Source organism: Misgurnus anguillicaudatus, chromosome 23 (assembly GCF_027580225.2).
Source record: "Misgurnus anguillicaudatus chromosome 23, ASM2758022v2, whole genome shotgun sequence".
In the NCBI taxonomy this organism is placed as follows: domain Eukaryota; kingdom Metazoa; phylum Chordata; class Actinopteri; order Cypriniformes; family Cobitidae; genus Misgurnus; species Misgurnus anguillicaudatus.
The window spans coordinates 23,912,207-23,931,946 of NC_073359.2; the positions used below are offsets into that span (position 1 = coordinate 23,912,207).

A 19,740-nucleotide genomic window follows, 5' to 3' on the forward strand; every position below is an offset into this window, starting at 1 on the left:
TGTCTCTTTTAATATGGTCGCTAGGAGGCGTTGCTAATTCTGATTGTCCTAGTAATAACTAAGGCGCTGTCCCAAATGGCGCACTTCATGTGGACTTTCGGTCTCGTGGCCTTAAATTGCGCGTTAATGTTTAGTCTACGAGTCCATAGGGTGTCCCATCTGTCATTTTTAGGCTTTGAAGTGTGCTCATCAGTGCCTCCTTTGCCCCCTTGATGCGGTCTTCAGCGAAGCCCGCACTGCAGCAGGCTTCGCGCACTTTCCCAACCCAGAAGTCGTTGCGAAAGAGCAATCAGAGCAATCAGACGACGGAAGGGAGGAGTTCACACTGACGGGCAACTTCTCTACCTATTTCCGGTGTGATGCTCGAGTATGTCCCAAAATACGACTCCGGTGCACCGACGTAATGTCTTCAAAGTGTGGACTCTGAGGAGGACCACAAGTCCGGAGTGTGCCATTTGGGACAGGGCCTATATCCCAGTTCAATCCCCGGCTCCACCTGACGAGGTGTCCTTAAGCAATTTATTTTATAAATATATACAAAAAATGCAAAAAAAAATGTGAATTTTTTCAAGCATATTCCAAAATACATTTCAGCAAATATATTTTTTTGCTTTTTATATTTTGAAATATATTTAAAAACTTTTTTTGCCGTATGGATCCCAGAGATCTAACTAAGATATAAGACATTTAAACATGTACTTTGAGGTCATTAGTGGCCAAGATTTGTAACACCATGCTTGGTCTGAGTGTGAAGAAAAGTGCATTGTCAAGTCAAAGAAGATTAAAGGCAAGGCTTCTTCATTTCTCAGTGAGATGTCTGAAGTCAACATACACACACACGTGTGCATACGCTCAAAAACACACCCTTGAGACTATGCCCATTATCTGTCCGGTGTGTAAAATGTTCCTCGGAGCGATCGATAAAGATCCAAAGAATTGATAACCTTATAAAGTCTGTAATTACTTTCCTTCCTTACCAACGAGCAATAAAGTTTTTATTATAGATCTCACCGCTCACTCCGCGAGTCTTCGACAGTGAGGGATGCTGGAAATTAAAACTCATGGACTGTGATTGTTTCCCTGAGCGAGGATACACAGTCGCAGCGGTCTTACAGTGCAGTTCAGCTAATGGACAAGGTAATGCAAGGGCAACTTTTCGCTATTGGACAGCTGCTGGCTTAAAACTTCGGGCAGATGAGCAATGGCGTCAACATGGGGGTCTGGAAAAATGCTTACGGATGTAGAACAAGAAATCGGGGCGGTATGACCCATGAGACAGAAGTTTTGGAGGGAAAATCATTTTTAAAAGAATCAGGATGTAGTTTGAAAAAGTTGGCGGCTTTATTACCTATAGCGAGTTTTGCACAACATACACAAAACTTCTGTTTTGCTGTTGTTACTTTGTAAAGACTTGCTAATGCAAAGTTAATGCTTAAAGGATTAGTCCATTTTCTTAATTTACTCACCACCATAACATCCAAAATGTTGATGTCTTTCTTTGGTCAGTTGAGAAGAAATTATATTTTTTGAGGAAAACATTCCAGGATTTTTCTCATTTTAATGGACTTTAATGGACCCCAACACTTAACAGTTTTAATGCAATTTAAAATAGCAGTTTCAAAGGACTCTAAATGATCCCAAACGAGGCATAAGGGTCTTATCTAGCAAAACGATTGTCATTTTTGACAATAAAAATAAAAATATGCACTTTTAAACCTCAACTTCTCGTCTATCTCCGGTCCTGTGATGCGCCAGCGCGACCTCACGCAATACGTCATCACATTAAGAGGTCACAGATGACGTATGGGAAACTGCATTCCAGTGTTTACAAGTGTGGAGAAAGAGGACCGTTCAGACATTGTTGTATGTCGAATGGTACTAATCAATGTCTTTGTGTCAGTTTATTGTTTAAAGGGTCTGCAAATGTGCATTTCATATATGTAACACGTGACCTTTCCACGTCATTACGCAATGACGTGAGGTCGCACTGGCACGGCACAGGAACAGAGATAGACGAGAAGTTGTGGTTTAAACGTGCATTTTTTTTTCTTGTCAAAAATGACAATTGTTTCGCTAAATAAGACCCTTATGCCTCGTTTGGGATCGTTTATAGTCCTTTGAAACTCCGTTGAAAAAAACTGTTAAGTGTTAAATTAAGTGTTAAGTGTTGGGGTCCATTAAAGTCCATTAAAATGAGAAAAATCCTGGAATGTTTTCCTCAAAAAAAACATAATTTCTTCTCGACTGAACAAAGAAAGACATCAACATTTTGGATGACATGGTGGTGAGTAAATTATCTGGATTTTTTAAGAAAATGGACTGAAACTTTAATAGTTTCAGATAGTTCACCTAAAAACAAAAACGTTGTCATTATTTACACAACCTCTTGTCGTTTGAACCCCCAAAGACTTTTTATGTTCTTGGGAGAACCCAAATGCAGATTTTTGTGTTGTTTTGGGTTTTCTGGTTACTATTGGAGTGGATGATTGGTGACCCCCTCTTTAACCTTCAAAGGGACCCAAAAGTGTTAAACAAATAACTCTGCTCGACACATGCTGCATATTTTAAGTGTCCTGATGGTACCCGTGGATGGTGTCCACTCCCATAGTAACCAGAAAACCCAAAACAAAACATTTTCTTCTCGTTTTCGTTTTAAAAAACAAAGAAACACATTTGGGATTCAAACATACCGAGCCCTAAGGTCCAGTAAAATTTTTTTAGTTTAGTTTCATGTGGTCACGTGAAACTTTCCTGTGCCCACGCGAAACCTTCATGTGCTGAATTTTTTTGAAAGTTTTTTAATGTGGCCGCGCAAAAGTTTCACATGGACACGCGAAAGTTTCACGTGAGCCCGCGAAACGTAACTTTAAAAAAAAATCTGCACATGACGTGAAACTATCGCATGCACACGTGAAACTATTGCGATAGTTTCACGTGCACACGCGAAACTACACTTTATTTAATATTTGCTCCATGTCCCCTTAGGGGCTCTGTACAAACAACATGAGGGTGAGTAATGACCAAGTTTTTGTTTTTGGGTGAACTATCCCTTTAAATGAAACAGTAGGGTACTGCAAATAGAGGTCTTCTTGGGTCCAAATAAATGTATCCAACCTAAAATCACTTTTTACCTAAACCAGACATGCATAAATCTTTTTTTAAGAAAGATCCGACCCGAGACAAACCTGACAAAATTAAGCCGCCTTTACACTGTACACGATATTCGGACACGACTTTCGGAGTTCGCCCTCTAGTGGCAGTCATAATGAAGTTTTAGTTTGCTTACAATGTGTATTTAAAATTGATTGACAGGTCTGGCTCAACAAATGGCTCAGCCACACGATATCAAAAGCTCTTTTGGAAAACAGGGTTGAAAAAAGACTTGATGTACACACGCAAGATAATTCGGGTATACTCTGGTTCGTTCGGCAAAAAACACATTCATTTTAAAGGAAAACACCACTTTATCTTTGCACATTCATTCCTTGGGATCCAAACAGGGATGAATATAGATGCCACCAAACACTTCCATGTTTCCCCATTTAAAGACATGAGTAGTTGGGTGATTCTCACGAAACCATTGAAACACCACGGCACTAATGATTTTAGCTTTAAAATGTGTAATATAGTAACATTAAAAAGCATCAGAATTAACACAATACTGTTTTCTACCTTGCACAATGTGTGATTTCAACATAAGAATTCATAATTGTAAATTTTATCTCATTTTCTGCTGAAATTCTCATTACCGCAATGTGTCCGGCTGAGTTTGAACATGCGTTATGTTGTAATTTAATCAAATTAACACAAAAATATTAAGAAAACAAATAAATGGATGTTTTGCTAGACTACTTTAGATGACAGCAAAAATATTTACTGAATATTCATGTATAATAATAATGAAGAAAAATTAGGAAAATGATGTGTCCATGCCTGATGTTCTCATCCTCCGCAACACTTTTTGAGAACAGTTTAAGCACACATACAGAATTTTAATAAAGTTTGATTTTGAGTGACCAAGCACATGGACCAGTTACTTCAAGATGGCTACCAGGTAAGATCATTTTTTTACAGTTAATTTGAAATATTGTCTTGTCAGAATGCTTACACAACATTTTGATTATCATTACCGCAACATATGCTTATTAAATGTTAATTTAATTAATAGAAGCATAATACTTTGATTTTAAATGCATGTGCAGAATCTCCAAATTATGTTCTTTTAGGTTTGTCATGTCATTTTGAAAATATGTCAGTGTTGATGTTTTATGACTGTTGCGGTAATGAGATTTTTTAGGACTAATTTTTTAAATTATGTTACAAAAAGTGTTAAATGATAAGTAAAAGTTTTTAAATTAATGTTCCCATTTAATCCAGACTTTGTTTTTCAATGTCTGGTGGGAAAAAAAGTAAATTTAAGAAATTTTTACATTTTCATTCTTGACATTTTTAAAACCAAGTTTTCGTGAGAATCACCCAGTTACATGAGTAAATGGTGGTGTTTTCCTTTAAATTACCTGAGACCCTAGGCCGCTAATATACCTGACCCGTGTCCGAGGCACACATGCAACTTTTAGACCCGAACCCGCTATGTCTCGGGTCAGACCTCGGGCTTTCAGATCTAAGTGGAATTCGGAAGACCTCTACTGCAAACTCTTTCACATTTTCCCTTTGCCAGAAATTCCCTGGTCTCGAAGGCATTACCTTATTACTGACATGTTCGCGTGCTTCATTCTGAAATGGAACCAACAAATTCACTCTCGGAAATCGCGCTTTCTGTCACGTCTGGCCGAAATGCATTCAGTCATACGTCCGCATTCGTCTCACTCAAAAGTGAGCAATATACGACCTAAATGAGAAGCAGCGGACTTCATTTTGAGCCACTGTGCGGCGAGCGCACGCCTTTCTGATAGAGCAAATCCATTTCGGTTCCATTGAAAAATATCAAAAGAATAGATATGTGTTCATTTCCTACTCCACTCCACAGCTCAAAGTAATCTGGGCTTAGTGAGTCTGTCTCATGAGAAGGGGGAGAGGATATAGAAACTGTTCAAACAAAGTGAAGTGGATGAGACATTAAATTAGAAATATTCTGTTCGGAGGCCTGGCGGATCCTCGCTGAAGGGTTTTACATAATTGTTAAACAAAAGGTGAAAGCTTTCGCTGCCCGTTTCAACCCCGAATCCGGTAATCAAGACGTCCTCCGGAAAGGGCCGCTGTGACATTGTGCCACGCACGCCGTTTCTGAAAGAGAGGAAGTTGAACGGCCACTACTTGAAAAGCCATTCTGGCTTTAATATGTCGTAGCTCTGGGTGCAAGGTTCTGTCGGATAAGCACTTGCCTTTCGCAAATTGCACAACAGAGAGAGGGCTTGTTCAGTGGAGCATAGCCACCGCGGCAGTAGGTTATAAACTTTAATATTTGTAGAGGCCGTTCAAAGGGAAAAGCATGCGGGTAGATGGATGCCAGACGCTACACTAACCCTCAGCCCATCTCTTCTGAATGTCACAGGGGTCATGTTTGGCGAAAACACATGGGAGAGTTTTAGTTCTTGTATGAGGGATAGTTATTAAAGTCAATCATGTCCTTTTGGTTTTGCTGTGTATTGTATATTTTTTTTCAACGTGAACGTTTATTTCAGTTTTGTACAAACAGTACAAAAATGTCTCAAATGGTTTATAACAACAAGAAAAAGTCTGATCAGAAATAATAAAACAAATACAGTACAAATAAAATAATTGTATTAAATAGAAATAAATACATTAAAACAATGCTTTTTAAGTAAGCATATGCCTAAAAGTGTTAATGTATTACATTTCCATTCATCAGATATAGTGTATTGGTTTTTGTGCTCTTTTAACTTTACATTTATGGTTTTGTCTAAACTAGGGAATTTAGGGCCCTAAATGTTATATGCAAATTGAAAAGCTTTCAAATGACATTAAATTAAAATTGTATTTCTAAATAAATAAATAAATAACATATTATTAAAGATTATGTATTTATAAGAATAAAAAATACAAGTTTCGAGAAGATAAACCTATAATTTAGAATAATTTACATGTATTTCTGTAGTTTATTTTGCTATTAGGATCGGATGGTCACGTGACCTCGACAATTAAGCCCCGCCTCCCGGTTTGCGTATACGTTATGACGCTTGTTTGGTAGCTTGCTGGCTGCTTGAGGTAAGTGACTTTAAACCACATTTCATTTTGATATTCAAATATTAGCGATCTAATTCACGAGTCAAGAGGTTAGGCAACTTTCAGAAGAGCTTTTAAGCTATAAGTACATCTAGAAATAACGATTTTAAGGCTATTATTGAAGGTAGATGATCGTTTGATCCAATTAATTAGCGACATGGCATCTGGGTTGCCAGATTTCGTCGGAGAAACAAACTTCAAGGTCTTTTAAAAACAAAGCTCAAAGTTCAGTACGCGGATTTTAGTTTTAAAACTCGTAAATGCTGTTTTAAATTATGTTTTATAGTTTTATGAATATTAACTTGCTTTTGACAGTATGTTGTGTGTGATGATATAAATTGCCTATCCAATTTGACGTTTAAACTTCATGTTAGTACATTTGATTAGTTGTGTAAAATGTTAAATAGGAATTGTGCCTTGTGCATTTAAAAATAATGTTTATTATTTTTAAAATATTACTATATTTTTATATAGTGGGCTTTTTATTTTTTATTTAACTTACTGTGGCTTAATACACACGTTGTGCTTGCATGTTGCATGGGAATTAGATACGATTTAATGAGATTTTGTTGTATGCCTGTTTTCATGCAGGCCAGTTTTTATTCATGCATTTAAAAGCAGCCAGCATTGACCAAATGAGCATCTTGTTTCCCTTTAACCATCTCTGCAGATATGACTCAAATGTTAACAGTATGTATGAACTCCGGTAAACAAAACAAAATATTAAAGGTTCTCAATTGGTTTATTGACATCTCATCTTGAATTGGCACAACACTTTTTAATTGGAAGCTATCTCATTTATTAAGACTGAAGGCTTTTAATTATCATTAGTCAATGTTATATTAATAAATTAATTAAAAGGTGTTCTTATTTTAACAAGAGCAAAAAAGCATTTTGAGCTTCATTGTTAAGCTTTGATACACAACCGAAATGCACAAAAAGAGAAAAACAATGTAAATATATAAGCCTGGAGCTTTAATGAATACTTTTACTCTTTTGAAATTTAAAGTAGTCCTCATCCTTCCCCTTCCTTGATAAGGAAAACAGGCTGCCACGCTCAAAGCATGTCAGGTGGACCAATCCATCTTCATAGTGCCGGGGAGAAACAGATTCCTCCGCAGGCGAAAGCGATAATTGCAGTTAAACTTTTTCGCTAAAGTACCAACTTGTATAACTACAGTATCAGTCATTGTGCCGAATACAGAGGAGACAATTCAAATAACAGATGTAAAACAAAATGAACTGCTTCAACATTGGTTCTGCACGCAGAGGTTTTTGAAAATCAAAGCAGGCCTGTTGAGGTCTAAAGAGTTGTGGTTTTATTTTTTCACCACACGGTGTTGTCGTACGAGACTTAAGATAAATAAATATTCAAGTGTTTACTTTTGTGCCTTCAAAATTACGCAAGTTTGTGCATTGCATGTTTGTTAAATTACGCAAAAATGTCCTATTTGATCCTATTTTAAGATCTTTAAAATGTACCGCTTAATTTAAAGGGATAGTTCACCCCAAAATTATGTTTACTTTCACCGCATCTTGTTTCAAACCTCTATGACTTTCTTTTATTTTTGGTTAGGAACGACATGAAGGTTTCTTTTAAGATGAGGTTGAAATTACATCACAAAATTTAGAAATTTCACTCTTACGCCGGTTTTACACCGCAAGCGTGAGCAGCGCATGTGCTTAGTGGAGCAGTGCGTGCGTGTGAGCAGCGCGTGCGTGTGAGCAGCGCGTGCGTAGCGCGTGCGTGCGTGTGGGTAGCGCGTGCGTGTGTGTAGCGCGTAGCGCGTGCGTGTGCGTAGCGCGTGGTTAGCGGGTGTGCGTAGCGCACTGGTAGCGCGTGTGCATTTAATAACAGTATTTCATTGCTTTCTTTTAAATTGCTCAAAGTCATGACTGTTTAAAACACACTTGGCGTCACATTTATGATTTTATGGTAAAATTACACTTTTTCGCATCAATCCACGACCATTTAAAGGGACACAAGGCAGCATTTTTATGTTAATAAATCATCTTCGTAAGTCGGTATATGGTTAAATGACTCATTACCGGACGAATGAAGTCTCTCTCGCCCGCCCCTACCGTCTGTAGGAAGAATACCCCACTTGCAACTTCGCTGTATCCGACCCGGTGTCCTTCAGTCTCGCAAAGTCTCAGATATCGCGAGAAGCAGTATCACTTTACAGCAAACAACACAGAGGCAGGCGAGCTAAACACAGCTAGCGATTGTTGCAAATGGCAGAGCCGAAGAAGCATCGAAAACCCTTGACGGAAGGGAAACCTAACTGGATTGGAAATAAGCTGATAAACTTGGTTCCGAGGGGGGAGGGACAACAGTTTGTTTTTACGACAGTGTTTGAAAGCATTTACTTTCAGACACTAGGGGGAGCTCGTAGAGAAATATTACGCAGACTTGCCTGGTTTCCCTTTAAAGCATAAACAATGCACTGTCACTTCAATTGAGCGTGAGCAGCGCATGTGCTTAGTGGAGCAGCGCGTGTGCGTAGCGCGTGAGCAGCGCGTGAGCAGCGCGTGCGCGTTGGTAGCACGTGTGCGTATTGCGTTGGTAGCACGTGTGCGTTTAATAACAGTATTTCGTTGCTTTCTTTTAAATTGCTCAAAGTCATGACTGTTTGAAACACACTTGGCTTCACAGTTATGATTTTATGGTAAAATTACACTTTTTCACGTCAATCCACGACCATTTAAAGCATAAAAAATGCACTGTCACTTTAATTGAGCGTGAACAGCACAGCAAAAATAGAGCCGACGCAGAAATGATAGCAGCACTGCTGCTTTAGCGACGCTCCTGCCACACGAAGCACGCGCTGCTCACGCATGCAGTATGCATGCTTGTTAACATGGGCGCCGAAAAAAACACGCGCCGCTTACGCACTGCTCACACTTGCGGTGTGAAACCCGAACTTATGAGTGTTTCTGTAGCTCACTTGTTAGCACATAGCAATAACAATGCAAAGGTCAAGGGTTCGATTCCAAGAACGCATATACTGATAAAAAACATATAGCTTGAATGCACCATAAGTCTCTTTAAATAAAAGTGTTTGTAAAATGCATAATTATGATATAAATAAATAAATATACACTTAGTAAACAAATAAAATGAGAGTAGGAGTTTATTTTCCAGTAGTTCCCAGTTCCCAAAAGGGTCCACGGTTGAAATAGCACTTGCGTGTGTGCATGTGTTGTCGAGCAAACATGCTTTTCACACAGCAGTTTATCAAATCACACCTTCAAGGTCACTATTTCAACAAACTCTCTCTCTCCCCTCCAATTTTCTCCAGAGCGTTTTTCAGCTCTCTTCTGTTTTCTGAATGAGATAACGTGCTGTATTCCCCCAGCTGTCTCCACGGCTTTAAATGCATGACTACCCTTTCCAATCTCCCTATAGGGGAAACGAATGAGTCTGGTTTACTTCGGCAGGGCCCGCTGCAGGCCGCTGGGTCTCTCCGGGGGTGAGCGCATTTAAATGTGCGGCATCCGCCCACCGGCTTCAGGTGTGGGAAATATTTCACAAATCATTGTTTTGGTACAAAGAAAAAAGGCTAAATCATGGTGTAGGCCTACCTGATTATTTTTCGTTAAGGTAAAAAAGAAGTATTTAAACAGCGACCACCGTTACAACTGGCTTGTAAACGTAAGCTACGCAATCTTTTGGCGTTTGAAAAAATAAAACACATGAAATTATATTATATGACGCATGACATGCTGGAAGGCACACTTTGTGACCTAAAGAGTTGTCTTCTTTTCCTTTGCGACAGTGCTGCGGCGCTTGTGGCCTCTAGGGGCGCTAGACGTAAAAAATACATGTCTAGCACCTCCTAGTGGCCAAAAAGTTCCATGGTGTGCCTTTAAATATTAAAACCGGTACTTATGTTGTATTACGCGTGCTATATTTATATAAACATCATATATACTGTTTATAAAGCTGTGAAATTAGTATAGACACTGACATCAATGATGTGAATGGCAACACAAGCTTTTAACTCTCATCAAGCAACATGGGAATGCTCTTTTTGTAATATACATTTCTCTAATGATTTTGCCCATATTTCAAATATGCACATCTGGCATTTTAGTGCAAATGCACCTGGGCCCGTGTAACAGGATGCCAGACAAAAATAATCCAGCATGGAGCCAGCATGCTAATCAATACGCTTCCAGACTTGCCTTCTACATTAGCTTGAAAGGCTTAAATGTCAAGATCATTAAAGTCCCCATGTAATCAAAATTGAAACTTTTTGGCTTTTAGTATGAATATGTTAATCTCAAGAATAGTACTCTTTAAAACTTGGATTATACGAATTCAAAACTTACAGCTTTTTCACTTTCCACCAATACGAATCATTGATTTTTATGACATCACTGAGCTTCATATCAGATTGCAGTCTGAACTAAAGAGGTGAACTAAAGCTGTTTTTTTAAGGGGGAGGAGTCAATTAATATGCACCGCCCTAACTTCCTGTTTCGGTGGAAATTACGTAATTACATATCAAACAAAGCTGGACAAGCTTCAAGGAACGTTAATGGGTTTTCAAGGATAAATTCTTCTGGGACCTGTTTTGTTTTACTTGCATTTGCATGTAATCAAACAGACAGGTAGTCCCTGCCGACTCATTTACTTGCTTGTTTGTTTAGGGGCGCTTTGTGTGTTCACGTATTTGTGCGTGCCGTTGTTACGCTTCGTCTCAAAGGCCTGTTGGGAACCATCCACCTGAGTCTTTTTTTTTGTTTTCATAAATGAAGAGAAAACAAAGCCCCTGATTATTCTATTAGTGCACCTCAAAGTGTGAAAAAAACAACATTGTGAATGATCAAAGAAAACAAGCTAACATGCAGGAACATGCAGGAACGTGCAGGCGTTTTAAATGATGAACGTTTTTTTATTTACTATACTTCAGTTTCAGCCCCGACAAAACGCTGCGCAACATTTTTTAAACATAAACGGTGATGCGTTGAAAAATTTTGAAAAATTGTTGGGGCCTGATAAAAGTGCTATAAATATGGGTTTAATGCTGTAAAATACGCTTGATATTACAGTCGCTGCCCTTGCCGTCCAGAATAAAAGATAACACATTTGTAAACGACTTTACTTGGACCTGTTGTGCGAGTTTTCTTTTAAATACCCCGTGGTTTATATCATGTTGCTGCTGATTGGGCTGGCATTTTTGACACACCCACCAAACAAGAAAAAAGTATCAAACCTGTTGCACACCGGTGCACACCATTTCCAGAAAAAAATGACGTAAACCATAGCAAACTGTTGCGCACTGATTTGAGCTTGGTCTCAGGCTCAGATGACACGCCCACTGCCCCGTCCACAGACTTGATTGGCCAACACAGCTCTCAATTTCCAGGTACTAGGTTGATGGGTAGAGCTAAATGTTTATTAAATCTTTAAAAGATGTCGAAAGTACAGTAATGATGAACGTTTTTTTATTTACTATACTTCAGTTTCAGCCCCGACAAAACGCTGCGCAACATTTTTTAAACATAAACGGTGATGCGTTGAAAAATTTTGAAAAATTGTTGGGGCCTGATAAAAGTGCTATAAATATGGGTTTAATGCTGTAAAATACGCTTGATACTACAGTCGCTGCCCTTGCCGTCCAGAATAAAAGATAACACATTTGTAAACGACTTTACGTGGACCTGTTGAGCGAGTTTTCTTTTAAATACCCCGTGGTTTATATCATGTTGCTGCTGATTGGGCTGGCATTTTTGACACACCCACCAAACAAAAAAAAGTATCAAATCTGTTGCACACCGGTGCACACCATTTCCAGAAAAAATGACAAAAACAATAGCAAACTGTGGCGCACTGATTTGAGCTTGAACGTGCCCCTGGTCTCAGGCTCAGATGACACGCCCACTGCCCCGCCCACAGACATGATTGGCCAACACAGCTCTCAATTTCCAGGTACTAGGTTGATGAAATCTTTAAAAGATGTCGAAAGTACAGTAAAGCCTGAAGTATAGTCCAGTTTTTACGTGTACGGGAGGGTCAGCGTACAGTGTGCTTAAAGCTAATTTTGTCATCATTATAGTACACGTTTACTGTACGCGCATCGACAAATATTTGTACCCACTCTTACTTTGTACGCGTAGGTCAAGTATGCGCGTACAAGAGTATGTAGTCATTGCAATTTGTCGCAATGCGCATGCGTAGAACGTCTGTGTATGCGTCAAATAAACAATGCTTTGCAAGATTGTGCGTCCGACTGTGCACTCATGTACTGTATAACCGTAAAAAATGAACTTTACTCCAGGCTTAGGACACATGTACTATTTCAGCAGACCTTTGTTTATCTTTTTTATTGTGCAACAAAATGAATTTGAAGTATTTTCTCTTGGAAACACGCAGTCATTAACATTTCCAGCTTTCGGAACAAGTCACCTAATCACGCTAACAGAATGCTAATGTTTTAACATTAACCTTAAAAAAAAACTCTTGTGGGGAAACTCTTCTAAGCCTGAGATATTTTCTATTCAATTCTGTGTCTCATCTCAATATGGGTTCTTATCACCTAGTTTTAAGTACAAGAGAGAGATAAGTTTAGGTTTAAAATTATTTTAGCTCTACTCGTTGCGATAAAAGGAAATTACAACCTGTCCTCTTATCTTTTGGGTGTAAAAATGGCCTCGTATTTTAATTTAAACACTTTTTTTAAAATAGAGTTAAACTTTTGTTTTTTAACGTTTTGGAATCCATTCAGCCGATCTCCGGGTCTGGCGGTACCAGTTTTAGCATAGCTTAGCATAATCCATTGAATCCGATTAGACCATTAGCATTACGCTCAAAAATAACCAAAGAGTTTTGATATTTTTCTATTTAAAACTTGACTCTTCTGTAGTTACATCGTGTACTAAGACCGATGGAAAATTAAAAGTTGTGATTTTAGGCCGATATGGCTAGGAACTATATTCTCATTTCAGCGTAATAATCAAGGGATTTGCTGCCGTACCATGGCTGCAGCAGGCGCAATGACATTACGCAGCGCCTAAAAATAGTCCCATTGTTAACTTTTAATAGCAGGAGACTATTTTTGGGCACTGCGTAATATCATTGCGCCTCCTATTAAAATATTTTAGTAGAAAAAATATAAACTCTGGTTATTTTTCAATATGCGTTCTTCAGCGTTCTTGTGTTCTTGCTCTACATCATTAACTGTCGAAGTTCAATTCCAGTTCTCAAAAACACAAGTACAGAAGACGCATGAAAATACCCGGATGTGGTCTTTATATCTAGGATGCATCGAGTGCAGACTTGCGCGCTTAAAAATGGGGAGGTCAGGTGACCAACAGGAAGATCCCTTACATCTCAATTCTTACAAGTTCGTTCTGTGTTCTCACAACCTTCTGAGTTCGTTCTTCCAAGATCGCCTGGCAAGACCAATCTCCACGAGAACACAAGTCCGTTCTTTGCGTTCTTGGAATTGAGAAACAGCCTATGTCTCTTTAAATGTTCCGGGGTCGCTTGAAAGATTATGAATGCTTATTTGTCATTGGTTGGGCTATTGGCCTGCTTTGATGTCATTGGTTCATCCTTTCTCTCCTTTATTTTACCTGGATGCTGAGTTGGCAGATAACCATAAGGGGTTATCTTGAAAGCCGTGTGAGAGGCAACTGTTTACAATACATCTGGGAGACACCCCAACCTGGATTTCACAGACACAGCCTTTTTTACTATTTAATTTTTTTGAGATGTGTCCTTGCTTATTTCTTCTCTACCTCACATACATAGACTCAAAAAAGTAAGCATTATATTGTGTTCATGTAGTTCAATAGTAGAGCATTACTTTAGCAACACAAACTAACAAAGAACACACATACTAATAAAATAAATATATTAGTATAGATTAAATGCTCCATAAGTTGCTTTGGATAAACGTGTCTGTCAAATACGTAAATGTATTTTTGAAGTGCGACACGCACATTGTCAGTCTTTTGTGTCTCTGCGGAGATGACTTAATAGCCACAGCGGGGAAAGAGAAAGACATCAGATATTCAAGACATCGAGACATTTCTACACTGCTGTCTCTCTACTCAAGTGGATTCACAAACGTCAGGCAGACATTAGCCTTGCAGATAGAGAAACGTTGAAAAGAAACACACAGAATCGCTTTGAAGTTAAAGGCACGCACCCGTCTACATCAAACTGGCAAAGTCCTTGAAAACTCATAAACTTTGATAGATCTCACAAAAGTCAAAAAGAGAAGATGAGGTTGTTTCATTTGCCCTATAGAGTTTTTAACGTACGTCGATGGCATTGTGAAAAATGTGACAGTCTTGCATGTAAAAACCATTTATTTGCGGCATATGATCTGATGCATGTTGTATGTCATTCTAGCCAATCAAAGAGAAAGGTTTTGTGTTTTTGTGAAGGTTTCTTTCTCAAACTCACCCATACCGATATACACCCTCAACATGCATTTTATCCATCAAATGTTTCCTCAAAGCTTTTTTTTGGTGACCGTTATTAAGTCCAAAATACTCTGCACCCGTGAGAAAATTCACTTTGGAAATGCATTCATGCTGGGAGCAAACCTATAACGGGGGAATTAAACTCACTCATCAGTCGTATTTGTTGTGATGAACTCCAGGGCCGATAACTTGCAACCCAATCGTCCAATTATGTTGTGGACTACATTGCTAATTTAGATTTAATTAAAGACAAAAAACTAATATTACTTTACATGCACCTAACAAACAACATTGCCATGACTTCCTGTTAGCCGTTTTGGGCAGGATATCGCACCTTAATGATGAACCATTAGTCCCTTTCACACATACAGTCTTTACTGGTAATTTACTGGTAAATTGCCGTTCACATGTCATGTGTGAACAGAACCTTTCCGGTAAATCAGTGCTCCCACTTTACCAGTAAGACAGGTTGTAAGATTACCAGTAATTTACCGGTAAGCGCTATGTGTGAACGAAAATTATATGATTACCGGCATTTAGAACGGACGACGTCAGACCGTGCTGACAGCTTCGGGCCAATCATAGCGCTTTAATACAGATGACGCGTTTACCCCCGCACTGTTTACGGACGCTTTCCACACACATGCTGCTTGAAAGTTGAGCACACCTGAAGTTTACGTCCACATTTCTTCACAAAAGTTGTTTAAAACAGCTTACCACCGAATTGCCGACGTCCTTAGCACGCCCTCTGTGAAGCCTAACGTGCAAACAGCAGTGTTGTTAAAAACGCATTTTCGGTTTGACGTCGTCTCATTCAATGTTGTTTGGTCATGAGCAACTTCGCGACTGTTTACCACAGACGTGAAAACAGCAAAATACGGACCGTGGATATGAACGACGTGGATTGTTTACAAATACAACACTGAGTTCGCCGCGTGCTACAGGTACTTCCGCTTTCTCAACGAATTTACCGGTATTTTGATACTGATGTGTGAATGATGTCTTACTGGTAAAATAACGGAACGTCACTGCGTGTGTGAACAGCACATTTTTGTATTTACTGGTAAATTCATTCTGGTAAATTCATGGTAATTTACCAGAATTACTGTGTGAAAGAGGCTAATGGCTCCATTTTGGCAGACCTTCATTTCACAAATTCAATTCTTGGATGCATCGCAATGTGGACGGTTAATATGTAGTTTTGAGTTGTTCAATTACCATTTTTACTTGTTTTAATGTATGTGACAAAAACTTAACATATATGTCAATGGGAATAGCTTAGTTTACATTAAAATACAGTATATAACAGAGCAGAGACTAGTAGCAAAAGTGCCAACACTAGTCTGACTTTGATCACACATGTGACGTTCTGACCCCACAAATATGCTAATTAGTAAGTCAAGAATTGATTCTGAATCGAATCATGAGGGTCTAAATGATTCTTACCCCCTAATATTTTAGATATTTTATAAGTTTCTTCATTTGATATATGTGTATACTGCCTGTACCAATATGTATTTACTGTTAAGCTACAATGCTAAATTGTGTAAAGCTGTATAGAAATCAATTTCAAATAAACTGAATTTCGGGACATTCCGTTTTTTTTTTTTTTTTGCTTTAATGTAGAAAATGTGTTTATTCTATTATGTTCTAATTTCTTATATATTTTCAATAAAAAAATGTATTTTGTTTTATTATTACAGTATTTATTGTTTATCCGCAGTTCTGGTTACGATTGGTGCTTTAAAGTGATATAACAAAGATGTTGCAGTGTTTTTGTAATACAGCAAAAATGACTGTATTACAGTAATGAGTCACTGGTAAAAATGAGAATTGCATAACGTCTCATGAGAGATTGTTAAAACAATCTTCATGCAGCTTTTTCAGTCATATGAAAGACTTTAATCACGCTTTTAGTGGTGTTTTATGCGAATTATAGATTGACAAATGGCATTACTATGTACTGTTGTCATTGGATTACTTCAGATTTGGGTTTGGAAAACATGATTTGTCATGGGTCAATATCGATTCATCAAATCCTATGAACCAAAACAGCAAGATGGCAAACAGCACTCCTTTCAAGCCTGCACCAACAATTTGTTCTTAAACAGGGCTCAAAATTAACTTTTTTATTTGGTAGCACTGGTGCTCCCAACTTTAAAGAGTTAGGAGCACCAGCAAAAATTTAGGCGCATCCATCCAAATATTAAAAAACACCACAACTACAACGTATATGTTAATAGATTTATTTTATTAAAAATAAAACACCACCACCAGGCTTTACACATCCTATGGCCAGCATTTAAAATTTGGTCTTCTCTTTTATTTGTGTTTTTTTTTTTTGCTGCATAGATTCCTAAATTAATACCCAAATGCTGTTGAAATAGTAGAGCAGCAATACTAATTTAACAATTACAGGTAAAATGATTAAGATTACAATAGAAAATCTAGCAAACACGTAAAACACTGATTAATTGTGACATTACAAAAGTGACCTTAATATAGAAGGCTAATATATATTGGTATTGATAACTGCATTACCAGGATGCTTTTACTACTAAATAGGCAATGTTTTAAAAATACAACAAAAACATACCATCAGCATTGTCGTGTTCCACATCAACATGGACCACAAGGATGTTTGTCGGATGTCCATTCACCAGCGCATGCACACATACACTATCAAACACTCTTTGACAGACAGGTCGGTGTCTCCATCAATAAGGAACACATGTCACGACACTTCTTGTGTGTTTGGCACACGTTTGGATCGTGGTCATTAATTACAGTAGTAACATTGCCTGTGATCGGCTCGTTGTCGTCATGCTCGTGGTTCGTCTTTTCACATTTTCGCGCTTCACACCAACGTAACACGGCAACAAGGAATGACTGACGCTCATATTAACCAATCTGCGGTCTTCAATAAACGCAAGAACTTAATTGTGAAATTTTATTGGTTATGTAACGTTGGAGAGAACACTGAACCTGGAACAGCAGCACGCAGCATCACAATCTAAATCAAGTCGCACCACAACAAAATGGGCAGTCGCACAAATGCTCCCAAATATATTTTAAAGTCGCACAGATAAAATTTTGGTCGCATATGCAATTTCGAGCCCTGTTAAACATTGGTAATACCGCACACGTTATTTAAAAATATATTCAGGTACTTAATTACTTGTTTATTTACTTATTATTGAATCGATATCGAAGCAAATAAATCAATATTAGATCGAAGCCTCAAGAATCAAAATCCAGCCCTACCCGCCATTGAGTTAACTCGTCAATTAAGAGAAAACGCTTTCCTGCCAATACCAAGTTTTTCCGGCAATCCGTATTTCCACTATTATCCACCAAGTGGAGCTCTTACCCAACTTATAAAACCCAGAAGCAACCTCTTAAGCCCGGAATACACTGCACGATTTTTGTCCTCTTATAAGATCATTACCTTATCACACTGTGCGACATGTATCGTTTAAACTCGGGTACGAGAGCGGTGTAGACTGTACGATGATGACACGGAAGCTTCGGCGGCTGCGTCACACGTTGCGCAACGTCACCAGCATGCGCTCGTGGTAAACAAATACCGGCGCGCAGGTCGTAGCAGCAAACACACTGTGCGGTGATCATGCCGAATTTCTGACACTGCCAGAAAACTATCGTAGGCTATCTTTGGACGCAAGACCGGGAAAACGGCCGTCTTTGAAACCTCTCTCACTGTACGACATAGGACCACCGATGGAGAGCCACGATCACAGAAATCGCGACGATAGTTTCACGATGGCAATCTTTCGTCTGGGAAAGCCAATTATTGTGCAGTGTATCCCGTCCTTTAGGGCAAACAGTAAGAACTCTGTGTATGTTTTGATTATCGCTTTGTATCTAATCTCTATCAAAAGTCCTTGACAAAAATGCAATTATCTCAGCTTTTTGCTCAAAATTTGGTATTTTTGAAGAAACCTACATATAGGATAACTTTTTTTGTTTGAAAGCAGAGGGTTTGTTTTTTCATTTAACATATTGTATGTTTATATATTTTCTGGAAAAAAACTACTTAAAAAAAAACGCTGGCAGGAAAAGAGTTACGGTTAAAATAAGAATGTCTAAAAATACATAAAAATAAAACAAATTTTTTAGGTCAAATCTGATTTATAATATGTTTTCGCTCTATGTGAGGTTGCGCTAAAGTCGTTAATTGGCTTTCGCAACTGCATTTTGTCTTGTTATATTTACTATCAAAAAATAAACGAACAAAGCCAACAAACTTAATAAAATATATTTCCACTCATTACCTCTGATGTTCTGCAGGAGAACTGCTTAGCCTGAGATGTCAATTATGATTTTCTCACTTTCGTAACATACAAAAAGCACGAGTCAGGGATTACAAGGATGAGATTGAGAGAGAGAGAGAGAGAGAGAGAGCAAGCTATGGCTCGGAAGACTGCTGAGGTTTAGGATGTATTATAAGCGATGTCCCTCGCCACGGCTTTAATTGGCTCAGTTTCTCTTTTGTGTCACATATCACAATACAGTGAATTAAAGGTTGCTTTATTAGCGCCCGCTTCTCCCCCCGCGCGAGCCTCCCTGACTAATTGAAAAGTGGTGGAACAAGGAAAGCAATTTACTCACCTAGAAATTACTTTTCATGATAACAATGCCATTTTTCAAAGCCAGTCGCTACCGTCCGGGGTCTTACTTTTTAAGAGGGAACCATTATTTTTGTTGGAGGGAACTGAAAAGCCTATTTGCATTCCATTACGAGTCCAATCGGCAAACGCGCGATGAGGAAGATTCTGGGAGTGAGAAACGGAGAGATGCATATTTCACACCATCTTGGGAAATTCTCGTACTGTAATTGTGCTGATTCTCTGTTATTGGGGGAAAATCAAAAGTTAAGGTTTATTTTTATCTCATTCACAGTGGAAGTTTTGGGCGGAAAATGTCTGAATGAGCGTCATGCGCACCTCTTTAACGCTTGCCATATTGCATTCATTGGATAGTATCCACATGCTGACGTGCCTGTAATGGTGTCTACAATGAAGTCCAGTGCTTGTTTTGCAAACTGCTTATAACTTTACATAGGCGAGAACATTA

At 38.5% G+C, this 19,740-nt stretch overlaps 1 long non-coding RNA gene across 1 annotated transcript in view; it reads left to right on the top strand.

Moving 5' to 3' along the window:
- The first annotated feature begins 6,127 nt into the window (after positions 1-6,127).
- The window catches only part of LOC141359443 (uncharacterized), a 38,338-nt gene continuing 24,725 nt past the window's right edge, over positions 6,128-19,740 (top strand). The window contains exon 1 of the long non-coding RNA XR_012365884.1: positions 6,128-6,186. This is a non-coding gene — a long non-coding RNA (uncharacterized lncRNA). The remainder of the gene's footprint in view (positions 6,187-19,740) is intronic.